At 45.3% G+C, this 14,470-nt stretch overlaps 1 protein-coding gene across 4 annotated transcripts in view; it reads right to left on the bottom strand.

Moving 5' to 3' along the window:
- The window catches only part of BTRC (beta-transducin repeat containing E3 ubiquitin protein ligase), a 314,397-nt gene that overhangs the window by 240,695 nt on the left and 59,232 nt on the right, over positions 1-14,470 (bottom strand). The window lies entirely within an intron of this gene.

The raw sequence follows: 14,470 nt of genomic DNA, 5'->3' as shown, positions 1-14,470 counted from the left end.
AAAAAAAAAATTAATACATCACTATGGTGCCTGTGGCGCTTGCGCAGTAGCATCTATTGCCGATAGATGGTACTGCACAGCTGCCGGTGCCATTTTGATGAAGGTTATTTTTTTTTTTTTGTAAATCACACAATATTCTATGCAGTGTGTAAAATAAGGGGCAGGTCAGTGAGGGATCAGTGACCTGTCAGAAGCCATACTGATGAATATGTAAGCAGAGTACCACATAAGGACCCCCGCCCCCATAGGTTGCCCACAGCTCCACCCTCAGCCATGCCCACGGAAAGCCCCAAAGCACGAGAATCTCATTAACTGAAAACTGCAAATACAGATTAAACAACAACCACAAGACGGATTTCATCACCCAAGGTATCATTCTAAACAGTATATCGGCTACTGAGCAAAATCCTGCTGAAAGGTTCACTTTAAAAGGGCTCTGCGATTGGCTGCAGCGGTGATGTGAGCTGTTGACATAGCGTCACTTCTGCAGCCAAAGCACAAAACTGGAGCAGAAGCAGAGAACCAGCAGTGGTCCCGACCTAGGTGATTAGTAGCTGAATTTGTTATTTTACATGAGAAGGAAAGTTTGTGGTCCACTTTTCTAAGGCTATGTGCCCACGTTGCGTTTAAATCCGGACACTGAAAACCGGACTCCTTCCCAGAAATCACGCTGTTTGAAGCATCGCTTGGAAAGTGATTGACAGGTTGGTCACACTCGTCAAACATAGTGTTTGACAAGTGTGAGCAGCTTTTTACTATTGAGGCAGCCTATGCGGCATCAATAGTAAAAGATAAAATGTTAAAAATGATAAAATAAAAAAATCGGGGTATATTTACCTTCCGACGTCCCGCGCAGTCTCAGCGACGCTCCTGTTCCCAGTAATGCCTTGCGAGACCTGTGATGACGCTGGTCTCGCGTTGCTATAGCGATCTCACAAGACCGCTAGAGTCACGCGAGACTACGTCATCACAGGACCTTGCCGCAAGGCATTACTGGGAACGCTGTGGCCCGGGAAGGCTGCGCGTGACGCCGGAAGGTAAATATACCCCGATTTTTTATTCTTTTTATTTTTTTTTTTACAGGGGTATGGTACCCAGGGCCTGGAGGACAGTCTCCTCTCCTCCACACCGTGGGTACCAACCGCACATGAGACGCTTAACTTCCCGCATGGTGGGCATAGCCACATGCGAGAAGTCAGCGATTCTCATGCATTCCTATGGGTGCGGAATCGCGGCAATTCTTTGCGATTCCGCACAAAAGAATGAGCATGCTGCGATTTTTTCCGCGATGCGATTCCGCCGCGGAAAAAAGCGCAGCATTAGCACAGCATGTGCGGAATGCCGTAGGAATGCATGGGGGCGTTCTGTACAAGACTTTTAAACGTTTTCGTGCCGAAAATCGTGGCAAAAACACTTAAAAATCACATCGTGGGCACATAGCCTAAAACTGGAAATCCCCTTTAAGTTCAACAAAGGAGTAAGTTTGTGTTCCATAACTAGTGCTGTATGTGAAGGGGCCTGGCTGACCGGCTCATTTCAATAGCTCCACCGACTTCTTCTAAGACACAGATGAAGACAGCTGGCCGAGGGGCTGAAATAAACATCGCCCTGATGAAGCGCTGACACAGGAAACTCTTCTGTTAAGAAGGTATGTTCACACGCAGCGCTTCTGCCGTACGCTTTTTCTGCCAAAACCTGCTCTTGAAATGCAGGTTTTACTACGTTGTTTATGCTTTTTTGGTGTGAATTAAGTGATTTTTCTCCAGTAGAGTTTTATTCACCCAAAATGTAGTAAAATCTGTGTTTTCAAACTTCAACAATGCCTTTTACGAGTTTAAAATAACACTGCAAAAATCACAAAAAAAATTCACATGCCGCAGATTAAAAAAAAAAAAAAAAAAAACCGCTGCAGTTCTAAATTTCAGTGAAACAAAACAAGCATCCATGAGATCTCCGATATTTCATAGATTTTGCTGGTACTGTAAGTTTTGCTTCTTTTCTGCATGGAAAAAAATGCTGCAAAAAGTGTGTGTGAACATAGCCGAACACCTAGTCCAACTGCAAGCTTCATCGGGGCGTCATGCTTAAAGTTCGTAAATTCTGTTAATGGACATGAGAATTTTTTTGTTAACTATATGCCATGAGGGAATACATTTATGCAACACTTACTTTCGGAGAACTTTACTATGGCTGCAGAAAATCTGCCTTTTGCTATAGGCACAAGTAACCATCCTGCAAATCCAGGGTCCCTGCACGGCCAGCAAGACAGACATGGAACGCCCATCTGCCATAACCCTTTGCCCACGCAGAGCGAGAAGTGACAGCTCAAAAGTTCCTGGCAAACTAATGAATGTCACCGCTGAGACTGTCATCAGTGGTAGAAGGAGAAGTGGCCGCTGCCCGCTGTGTGATTAACCCCGACATGAAACATGTGAGTAGCATTACAGAGACAACACCACATAAGCCGCGTGTCGTCACGTAACCTCGGGGCTAGTTATATATGTCTACTATTACATCATACATGGCATCCAGAGGGGGGAAATAAACCTGGTCATGACATTGCAGCCCAGGAATGGGCATGACGTGGACAATGGACCCACTAACACAGAGCACAAACAGATGCAGATGTCACCACCCTACACCTACAACGTATACTCTAGTTTTCGGATATTTTATATAGGAACCTGTGGGTGATGTTTGACATCAGAGGCATCCATCATAGCAGTGCAGTTAATATGTGTGACTATCGGTGATGGAAGAGATTCATTGAGACCTCGGTCTTACATTTTTTCTATGCTTGTTTTCAAAAAAGATTGTCCCGTGACAAGATGTTGAGGAGCTATGCTTAGGACTGGTCATCAATATTAGATCGGTGTCCGTCTGACACCTGACAACTCCACTGGTCAGCAGTTATGACCAGTGGCGGTAATAATCGGCAGCAGCAGTTGGTGTAATCGCGTGCACAGTTCCAATAAATGTGTAGAAGCCTGTCACGCTGTGGCGGTCTTCAGTAAGGAATGGGGGCCTCAAACTGTCTATGAAACTGGGATCCTAACTATCCCTGTCCTGGGGGTACTCTTGAAGAAAGAGAGGCCCGAGTCTCCGACCTTACGATGCTCCCGGTAAAGGTCCTAAGTAGGGATGAGCGAATAGCTTCGGATAAGAGCTTATCTGAATAGCTATAGCAAGTACCGAATAGCAGCAGCGGAAACCAGGAGCGCTGCCGATGATCAGCTGTTCGGCTCCACAGCTGCATGTGTGGCGGCTGTTTCACTGTCACAACACATGTATGGAGAGTCCAACAAACAGGCTCTCCATGCATGTTTTGTGACTGTCACACAGCTGCGACACATGCAGCTGCAGAGCCGAACAGCTGATCATCAGGAGCGCTCCAGGTATCCGGGTTCCCGATGCTGCTATTCGGTACGCACTGAGAAAACAAAAAGCAAAAAACACAAATATCCTGAACTAAAAGTAAAAAATATACTGCAAATAATGCATAAAGGTAATAATAATAATAATAAGGGTATTTAGTAAACATAATTTTGATCAAAAATTTTTCTTCTTCTGCCGTACAGACCAGTTGCATGGCTGAATCCGAACTGTGTGCTCTCCCATGTTGCAAGCAGAGGCAGCTATAATTCTATATTGGAAAGGGCTTGCAAGCACTGCACATATTGCCCAGGCGATAGACTGGGGAGGTGGCTGGTAACGAATAATTTATGGAATTACAAATCCCTCCTTCCAGAGAGGAATTTTAATAACAAGCAAATTGTAAAAGTTGTGTTGTTTTACCAGTACTCTACAATTTTATCCAAGTGAGATAAACCCTAAAATAAAAAAAAATAACACCTAGGAAATAATTCAGTTTAGAATACGGTAATGAGGGTTTGTGAGACTCCCCCCTTCCCCACCGCCAAGTGCCTTTATGAATTGACAGGTCCAATAATAATTGCTTCCCCCTATTCTCCTTCATTGCTAGGCAAGGTGTCCCCTTGTGTGAGCCAGTGCACTATACTAGTGCCAAGTCTCCCCACTATAAGAAGGCAGCCACAGTGTTTCCATAAATCACTGCTAGTTGCCCCCCACTGTGCCCAAGATCATGCCCAACAAGCACGGTTAAAGAGTTCCAACATGTTCAGTGCCCATAAAAATGTCAGCAACAATCACCCCATAAAAGCCAATGATGTGCACACCTGAAGCCTCAGACGGCTGCGAAACATGATCTGGGTACAATCTCTATGCACGGACTGGCTGCCGCTCTCCTGACCTGAATTTTTCAGCCTCACATATGCCCATGAAGCTATCAACTTCTGGTAAGGTGATCCACGGCCGGTCTGTGCATAGAGGTCGTACCCCAACTGCGAGTCATGGACGTATGAAAGAGGCTTTATTCACACTGCACTTCCGGTGGATATTGGAGGCATTGGTCAGGAGGATTTCGCTGATGTACAAGGTGGCATACGTTATCTACATGTTCCTGTGGTACACTTTTTTATTGGATGCTTCAGTGCAGAAATGTATCGTCAACTGTCCGATTCTATGCAGCAAAACTAGATAAAAAATAATCTTTTGGATGTCAAACACTTGTGACCTCTTGTCTGAACAGGCACCTAATGATATGGTTTACGTATATGCTGGGAGCTTTCCCTATGCTAAGCGGACGGAGAAGGTGTCCTAAATTACTTTTTAAAATCCCATTTTGGATGATTCGCTGATATTTGAAAACTCAGAAACCAGTGAACAGGAAAAGGTATTAAAAGCGCGACCAGTGAACACCAAAATCATTACCGGATCACCCACACGGTTCCACTACGCTTTTTAGGAAGACTTTATGTAGCGACCAGACCAAAGCAATTTCAGGAACCTCCTTTAATAACACAAAAGCAACAAAGATGAAGTGGAAGATAAAAGGCGCGATATCCAATTCCCTGCCGCTAGGAGGAGGAAGCAAATGGTGACCAGCAAAATAACTAAAAAAGCTCAGCAATGTGCAAGACTTCGAGGATATAAGATTACAGCCTGTCCGGCTTGTTATATATACACTCATTGATCTCAAACATCTAAAACCGGATAATTACATCATGAAAAGGCTCGGAACAACATAGACTTTGCTGTGGCAGCATTTTAGTGCACATCTGTATAGTCCTAGTAAACAGCCGAAATGGAAGAAAAGAGCTGCAGCCTTTCAGCACCGTCCCGCTGTATGGCCCCGAATTATACGGTTGGCCCCTTAAGAACAAAGCTTCTTCAGGAGACAATCCGTGTAAGACTTCTTACGTGAAAAATGGTCCCGGTGTCAGTGTTTTAGATCTGAGTGTCAGTATTTGTTCCGTGTGTCCGTTTTTACCATCGGTGTTTTTCATGGATGGATAATTACAAAGCTTCTCCTATACTTTGCAGTCATAAATACGGACAGCACATATACGGCATCCGTATTGTTCACCGACCCACAGACTCATTTTTTCAGCCGTGATGACGGAAAATAACATTGGCATATCTCAGCGAGTTTTGCATGAACAGACAGTCTGAAAATACACGGACGTGATTAGCACCATTGATGGGTATGTTTCCTATCCATGAAAAAAACAAACACAGATGCAACACATGCAATATGGACGTCTGGATGAAGGTTAACATGGCATTAGGTATAGGATACTTCGGCACTAAACTAGACGGGGTACTAGGGGCCAAACAGCTCCATGGGTGCCCCTGTAGGGGTTCACACTCTGTGGTAGGGGCTGAGGTTCTCATAGGCAGACATTTCCATGTCAAACAGGATAAAGTTTATTTTTCAACATAAACTTTCAACATACAAAGCTTTTCATCAGCAAAAACAATCAATAATAAAAACAGTCTTTTCACTTTTCAATATTACAGACTCACCTGACCCAACCCAGCTGCCCTATATCGCACCAGCAAGCCCCACACTAGAATGTACTGGAGCGACCTTTCCCATCCAAGCTCTTTTGATCGCTCCTAAATCTCAGACCCAAAATCCAGTCCACTAAAATTCATTTCAGTATCTTGTTATCGAAGCACTCTTTTCCGGGATCTACATCACTGTGGCCCGTTACCTCGGTGACACATACCTGCCATTCAGGACCTTACATCCTGCTTTTCTAAAGTGCTGCATCATGGCACCTTACGTATAGGAGGTTTCAAGGAGCTGTAGTACAGACATATACAAGAGGCTTGAAAAGCAATGCAAACGTCTGTGCACACATTGCGCTTTTTTCTGCCACAAAACCTAAAGGCTTTCCTTGTACCAGCAAAGTGAATGAGATTCCTGAAGTCTCATGAACGCGTTGCTTATTTTTCCTTGGAGATTTAAATCTACAACATGTAAATTATTTCAGAGTTTTTGCTGTAGATTTCACTCATATTAATATGCATGAATTTTATGTTGCATTTTCCTGCCAACACATCAGTATTTGCAGCAGATTTTTTAGTTGCAAATACGGAATGTGTACAAATATCCTTAATCCGGTTACCAAAGACCCCAGTCTCCAAAATGTATAATCATTAGTATTACGCGCAAATATCACTACTACTTAGCACATACTCTAGTATTATAGGGCTTGTCCACTACTAAGACAACCCAGTCTTGAGCTAAATGTTTAACCCTGATAAAATAGAAAGGCTTATACTCACCTCCATTCCAGCAGTGTCGTCACTCGCGGTCACAGGACTCCTGTACTATTGTTGTGACACGTGACCCTGGCATCATTGTCCCCGCCTCCTGTCCAATTGAAATTGAAGAGGACATCAGCGATCAGCTGCAGCCCGGACTTCCTCTTCATGTTCAATTCAAAAGAATGCAGTCTCAGTGTATCCCACGCGATGTATAGACAGCAGTCTCAGTGTATCCCACGCAATGTATAGACAGCAGTCTCAGTGTATCCCACGCGATGCATAGACAGCAGTCTCAGTGTATCCCACGCGATGCATAGACAGCAGTCTCCGTGTATCCCACGCGATGCATAGACAGCAGTCTCAGTGTATCCCACGCGATGTATAGACAGCAGTATCAGTGTATCCCACGTGATGTATAGACAGCAAACCTCCAAATTCTACTATAAACGTTGTGAGCAGTGATTATTTCCCACTGTGAGGAGATCTGCAGTGTAATACACAGATGCTTCTCACAAAATTAGAATATCATCTAAAAGTTAATTTATTTCAGTTCTTCAATACAAAAAGTGAAACTCATTATATAGAGTCATTACAGAGTGATCTATTTCAAGAGTTTATTTCTGTTAATGTTGATGATTATGGCTTACAGCCAATGAAAATCCAAAAGTCATTATCTCAGAAAATTATAATTAAAAAAAAAAAACGGAAAGGCTTCCTAAGCGTTTAAAAAGGTCCCTTATTCTGTTTCAGCAGGCTCCACAATCATGGGGAAGACTGCAGATGTGACAGATGTCCAGAAAGCAGTCACACACTCCACAAGGAGGGTAAGTCACAAAACGTCATTGCTAAAGAAGCTGGCTGTTCACAGAGTGCTATGTCCAAGCAAATTGATGAAAAATTTAGTGGAAGGAAAAAGTGTGGTAGAAAAAGGTGCACAAGGAACCGGGATAACCAGTCTTGAAAGGTTTGTTAAGAAAAGGCCGTTCAAAAATTTGGGGGCGATTCACAAGGAGCGGACTGCTGCTGGAGTCATTGCTTCAAGAGCCACCACACACAGACATATCCAGGACATAGGCTACAAGTGTCACATTCCTTGTGTCAAGCCACTCATGACCAATAGACAATGCCAGAAGCCTCTTACCTGGGCCAAGGAGAAAAAGAACTGGACTGTTCCTCAGTGGTCCAAGGTCCAAGGTGTAAATTTTGCTTTTCATTTGGAAATCAAGGTCTCAGAGTCTGGAGGAAGAGTGGAGAGGCCATAATCCAAGCTGCTGGAGTTCTAGTGTGAAGTTTCTGCAATCAGTGATGGTTTGGGAGCCATGTCATCTGCTGGTGTAGGTCCACTGTGTTTTATCAAGACCAAAGTCAGCGCAGTCGTCTACCAGGAAATTTTAGAGCACTTCGTGCTTCCCTCTGCCGACAAGCTTTTTGGATATGGAGATTTCATTCTCCAGCAGGACTTGGCACCTGTCCACACTGCCAAAAGTACCAATACCTGGCTTACAAACAGTGTCACTGTGCTTGATTGGCCGGCAAACTCGCCTGACCTTAACCCCATAGAGAATCTATGGGGTATTGTCAAAAGGAAGATGAGAGACAACAAACCCAACAATGCAGACGAGCTGAAGGCTGCTATCAAAGCAACCTGGGCTTCCATAACACCTCAGCAGTGCCACAGGCTGATTGCCTCCATGCCACGCCATATTGATGCAGTAATTGATGCAAAAGGAGCCCCGACCAAGTATTGAGTGCATTGACTGAACATACATTGCAGTAGGCCAACATTTTGGATTTTAAAATAATTTTTCAAGCTGGTGTTATAAAGTATTGTAATTTACTGAGATAACGACTTTTGGGTTTTCATTGGCTGTAAGCCATAATCATCAACATTAACAGAAATAAGCACTTGAAATAGATCGCTCTGTTTGTAATGACTATATAAACTGCTCAAAAAAATAAATAATAAAGGGCACACTTAAACAACAGAATATAACTCCAAGTTCCTCCTTGCACAAAGGCAGAGGTAGCGATCCTGCTGCTGGGTTATTGCCCTCCTACGGCCCCCTCCATGTCTCCTGGTGTACTGGCCTGTCTCCTGGTAGCGCCTCCAGCCTCTGGACACTACGCTGACAGACACAGCAAACCTTGCCACAGCTCGCATTGATGTGCCATCCTGGATGAGCTGCACTATCTGAGCCAATTGTGTGGGTTGTAGAGTCCGTCTCATGCTACCACGAGTGTGAAAGCACAACCAGCATTCAAAAGTGACCAAAACATCAGCCAGAAAGCACTGGTACTGAGATGTGGTCTGTGGTCCTCACCTGCAGAACCACTCCTTTATTGAGGGTGTTTTGATAATTGCCAATAATTTCCATCTGTTGTCTATTCCATTTGCACAACAGCATGTGAAATTGATTGTCAATCAGTGTTGCTTCCTAAGTGGACAGTATGATTTCACAGAAGTTTGATTTACTTGGAGTTATATTCTGTTGTTTAAGTGTTACCTTTATTTTTTTTAGCAGTGTAATATATGAGTTTCACTCTTTGTATTGAAGAGCTGAAATAAATTAACTTTTTGTTGATATTCTAATTTTGTGATAAGCACCTGTGTTGTGAATTCGCTTACTGGCCTACCTCTTTCTGGGCTCCATCTGGTGGTTACTGGAGGTAATGGAGCTGATCTGATTAACAGAGGCTTGCCACTTGATAATGAGGACGACGATTGGAGATCTGGGGTTTCAGACTGGATTTAAGACAGCCGACTCCCTCTATCCCTGCTGGTGATTTTTTCCTGCCTCCTGAGGTCTTAGTTTCCAGCTCAGTCCCTGCATGCTCAGCTAAGTGTTCTTTTGCTAATCTGTTCACGTTTGATCTGGTTTTGTCTATTTCAGTTTTGTGTGGGTCAGCCAGCTCCGGCTGGGGCTGTGCTGAATCACCGCCCATATGTTACTGCTTGTGCCAGTTTGTTTATGTCCTATATTAGATTGGCCTCTTTTTGCTCTGCTTTCAGAATATACCAGAGTGCTGATATAGTGGGCGAATCGTGTGACTTCAGTATTTTTGCATCAGACGTGTTGGACTTTTGCAGGGTTTTTTGCGTGATTGCAGACAGTGTCTTTCCTTTCCTGTCTAGTTAGTGTTGGCCCCATCGTTTGCTCAGTCTATTTTCCTGCCTGCGTTTGTGTTTTCATCTTGTCTCACCGACAAGATATGTTTGGGGGCTATCCATTTCTTTGGGGTCTGCCCATTTCTTTGGGGTCTGCTCTGGGGCAGTTTAGATTTCCCCTTTCTTGCTTTAGGCTGTTAGCTCTCCGGCTGTGCCGAGGCATCTAGGATCATTGTAGGCACGCTCCACGGCTACTGCTAGTTATGTGGATAGGATCAGGGGTCTGCAATCCGCTTAGTTACCAACCTCTCTGGTTTTCTGTGGCTTAGCTTGGGCTTGCTCTCCTCCTCGTTGACCCAATCATAACACACCTGTGTCTCTGTATTTGGAACAACTTATTGCTGTGAGTAGTTCATTAAAAAAGTTATGATTGCAAGTAGCAACATCATCATTACCACCTATTGTCACTTGTGGCATTAAAAAGAAGCAGCTCCAGTCATCACATTAAGGGGAAATTAAACGTTTGACCAAAAATAGCAAGGTCATTAAGTTGAACAAGTTTAGAAATATCCAAATCATCTTTGGTAGAGGAAAAAGTCCCCACCTCTCAATAACTGGCTTATTAAAGTTACTTCTTCTACACACTGTGTCTGCACCTTCCGAAACGTTTGCAGTTGTGGGTCCGTGTGACCATTAGGCTACCTATGGTGATGGGACCACTCCAGTTAACACCATGGTCAAATATTGTGACATTACATCTCTATTTAAGTGAAAGCCAAGGACTGGTAGTATGGGACCAGAAGGAAAAGTTGCATTTTGACTCTCAAAAACCCCTACAAAAATGCCCTGTATTTTATATACATAATGATGAGCAAACGTGCTCCCATGAGGTGTTATCTGCCATACTTGTGTGCCGAATGTCTTCTGCGTGCTCGAAAATTATGTCCCAGTCCCTGCGGCTGCATGTCTCGCGGCTGTTTGACAGCTGCAGCACATGCAGGGAATACCTGTTAGGCAATCCATGCATGTATTGCATCTGTTGAACAGCCGTGAGACATGCAGCCGCGGGGACTCTAACGTATTATTCGACACTTGGTTAGAACCCAAGCATGCTCCGATAACACCTCACCCGAGCATGATCACTAATGAACATGTCTGTTAAGTAAATGTCCTATAAAATTTAGGTCAGCAGCGATGAGTTGGCATATCAGAATAGAACGCTAATCCAGACTCTGATAATTAACAATTAATAAGGCAGACTTGGCAGCATTAACCACATAACTTTGGTCAGCCCCGAGCCCGGCTCACACACCCTCTACTGTGTTTAGCACATCCATTAATACAGCAATCAACTGGACCAGCTCTTCCCACATTAGAAGAATCATCTTATGTCCTCCGAGACTCTGAATTGTTGACAAGTGAGTACACGGTGGAGTATTCAGCCGTGGACACAGGATCGCACAAAATCTTACATAATTGGGAATTTACAGCAATGCCGCAGGAGGGTCCGATACCCATTCACAAATCCCACTTATCCAACATTACCCATAGGGACCAATCACAACGAGGTTGTCTTCTTTATTTACATATATGATGGAAACAGAAGAGAAGGGGAAAACCCAGACAAACCTCATAATCAATAATGTCTCTCTGTGGTTTTAAAAAAGATGGAGGGTTTCTTAAAAACCTGGCACAGAACGGAACCCCAAAACAGACCCAATAATGAGTGGGGATCCGGCGGTTCCATTGCAGCTAAGTAACGGATCAGTTTTCACATAAATTACATTTGTTCCTAGAATGGAAGACAGGTGTGAACGATGATGAAGTCTGCGCAGCACCTCTGCTATTAAGTTCTGCCTGTAGAATGGACAGCATTTTTAAGGTGACAGATTCTCTTTAAACATCTATAGCATAGGATCTACAGAATATACCATAACTATCTGCTAGGTGGGGGGTAAGGAGATTGTGGGGCAGCTTTACTATGCTCTTCACAAAAGTTCAAATCAGAGAAGGCAGAGCGTGACCATGAATCCCTCCACTGCATTCATACAAAGAGCTGTGCAATCAGAGGGACTGATGGTCGTAGGGGCTGCCAGGTCTCATGCAGATTGCACGTGCAAGATACTCGACGGCCACGCCCACACAAGATACTCGACGGCCACGCCCACACAAGATACTCGACGGCCACGCCCACACAAGATACCCGACGGCCATGCACGCATCTAGGCAGAGAAATCATCCGCTCTTTATTCCCTCCTCATGCAGAATAAAAGGCGCCATAGAAATCCTTTAAAGCTGTAATACATAGCAGCGATCAGGCGATGGTTGTCGGCTCATCGCTTTTTTTTGTGTGTCTTGTCAGACGGCCTATATGGTCTTCACACGTGCGGCAATCAGTAGGCTGATGTGACCACGGCCTTATCCACCCGCAACATCTTTAGAAGTGTGAGTAACTGTGGAGATTTCCCGTCTGCCCCGTGCAGCTCACACTTTCCAATGTTTCTTAATTAAACGTTATCGTGGCTCAGAAGACGATTGTGGAAAGAAAAATACTGATAGTTAAAGGATAATAACCAAAGACAGTAAAAACGGCGTCTGAGAAGTGATTACCGCAGCGCAGACTTCACAGCATTAAAAAGTTAATGAAATTTGGAAACATTTGCAATGTTTTACCTTCTCCATTAGATCTGTATGGTAACACGGATGGTAGGTGGTCAGGCGAGTGCAGGGCACCACCTTGGGCAGATATTGGGCAGGCATACACCCCTAACACTGGTCAGTTGTCCGTCTATATGGCCTAAGACCCCCTAGGCCGACGATACACAGGTCTGTGGCCAGAACGATGTTTTGGCCCACAGCCGAGACCCTCATACACAGGAGCGCGACTTTGGCCGAGTGCGCCCATGTTCTCTTTGAGAAGGAACTGGCTTACACGTCTGCTCATCTCCAGGAGAACAATGCGATCGGCAGTATGAAATCTCACATGTTGACACATCTCCCAACCATCTGTCAGCCGGCACCCATCACACACATTAGACTGCGGCTGAACCCATCAATATCAACGGGTTCAGCCAACATTAGTATTGTGTATGGGGCCAATATTCTAGTGAGCAATCAGTAATTTTATATATAGGAGTTAAAGTGGTTTCCTGGGTCTTTAATACGGATGACTTAACCTTATCAGTTTGGGGTCCGACTCCTGGTACCACCACTGATCAGCTGATGGAAGGGGCCATGGCACAGAAGTGGCACAGTTGCCCACATCGTGTAGTGGCCATTAAAGGTACTGCAAGCTCTCCCTTATCCACTTAGACGCATCACACGCATCCCATTGTATCAGACTGGAGATATGCAAAGAAAGTCAGAGGTTAAACAAAAAAAAAAAATAATCGGGGCCCAGTGTTTCACTATGTCTGCCAAAGTTCCCCAGTATACAGCCATCAGATGGCGCTGCGGAGGAATACCCCAGTGCCATCCACTGCATGGTAGATTATGTTATATACTAGATGCCTCGGTGTGGAAAAGCACAGAGCAGCCTGTCCCATCGGGTGAATATAAGCTTCTCTGGGAACATTAATAAGCATTAATCATCCTGCCATGGCGTCTCATACATGGCGCCACTCACCTCGAGGGTCCAATCTGCCATAAAGGGATGGCAAACGTGCACACTGCATGTGCGAGCTCGGCCGGCACCATACAGAGCGTGTGCTGGCTGTGTTATACAGCCGGCAACGAATCCAACCCAACTACGGCAATTTCTGCTATTGCAACAATTTAACCTCTTAAATGCCACTGTCAATCAGTAGATCAGCATATAAAATACGGGAAGGTGTCACTCGGACCCCCCCCCCCAAAAAAAAAAAATTATAGCTGGGTGATGAGAATACTGTCATTACAGACAAGGTTGGGGGCGAGGTTGATGAAAGTCTACTGATCGCCACCATGTCTGCCTTGTTTGCACACCCCGCGTCTGGGCTTCCCAGTGGACAGGCGATATCACAATACGGTACAGTAGTGTATGAGTATTGTACCAGCGACAACAGGTTCAAATCTCCACGGAGACCAAAAGGGAAAAAATAATTATGTAAAAGTTCATATCAGCCTCACTGTGCCCAAAACGGAGATAAAATCTTTAAAAAAAAAAGAATTAGGATCTGTGGCGTCAGTGGACGCGATATAACAGAAAATCGTATTTATTCTGTGGAGAGAAAAAAAGGAAAGTTGAAATGGCAGAAAGAGAGAAAGCCGTACGGACCCTAAGATGGTGGTGAGAAAAGGGCTATAGCTCAAAGCGCAGAGGGGGTCTGCGGGCGAGACGTCTACGGGGAGGGGGTCTGCGGGCGAGACGTCTACGGGGAGGGGGTCTGCGGGCGAGACGTCTACGGGGAGGGGGTCTGCGGGCGAGACGTCTACGGGGAGGGGGTCTGCGGGCGAGACGTCTACGGGGAGGGGGTCTGCGGGCGAGACGTCTACGGGGAGGGGGTCTGCGGGCGAGACGTCTACGGGGAGGGGGTCTGCGGGCGAGACGTCTACGGGGAGGGGGTCTGCGGGCGAGACGTCTACGGGGAGGGGGTCTGCGGGCGAGACGTCTACGGGGAGGGGGTCTGCGGGCGAGACGTCTACGGGGAGGGGATCCGTGGGCATGGCGACTACGGAGGGACCGAGGGCGAGGCGACTACGGAGGGACCGAGGGCGAGGCGACTACAGGGAGGGAATCCATGGGCGAGG

The sequence above is a fragment of the Dendrobates tinctorius genome, unplaced genomic scaffold (assembly GCF_039654945.1).
Source record: "Dendrobates tinctorius isolate UK_male_01 unplaced genomic scaffold, ASM3965494v1 ptg000230l, whole genome shotgun sequence".
NCBI classification, from domain to species: domain Eukaryota; kingdom Metazoa; phylum Chordata; class Amphibia; order Anura; family Dendrobatidae; genus Dendrobates; species Dendrobates tinctorius.
Note: the sequence above shows the minus strand (reverse complement) of the source record. Positions and strands in the feature narration are given on the sequence as shown.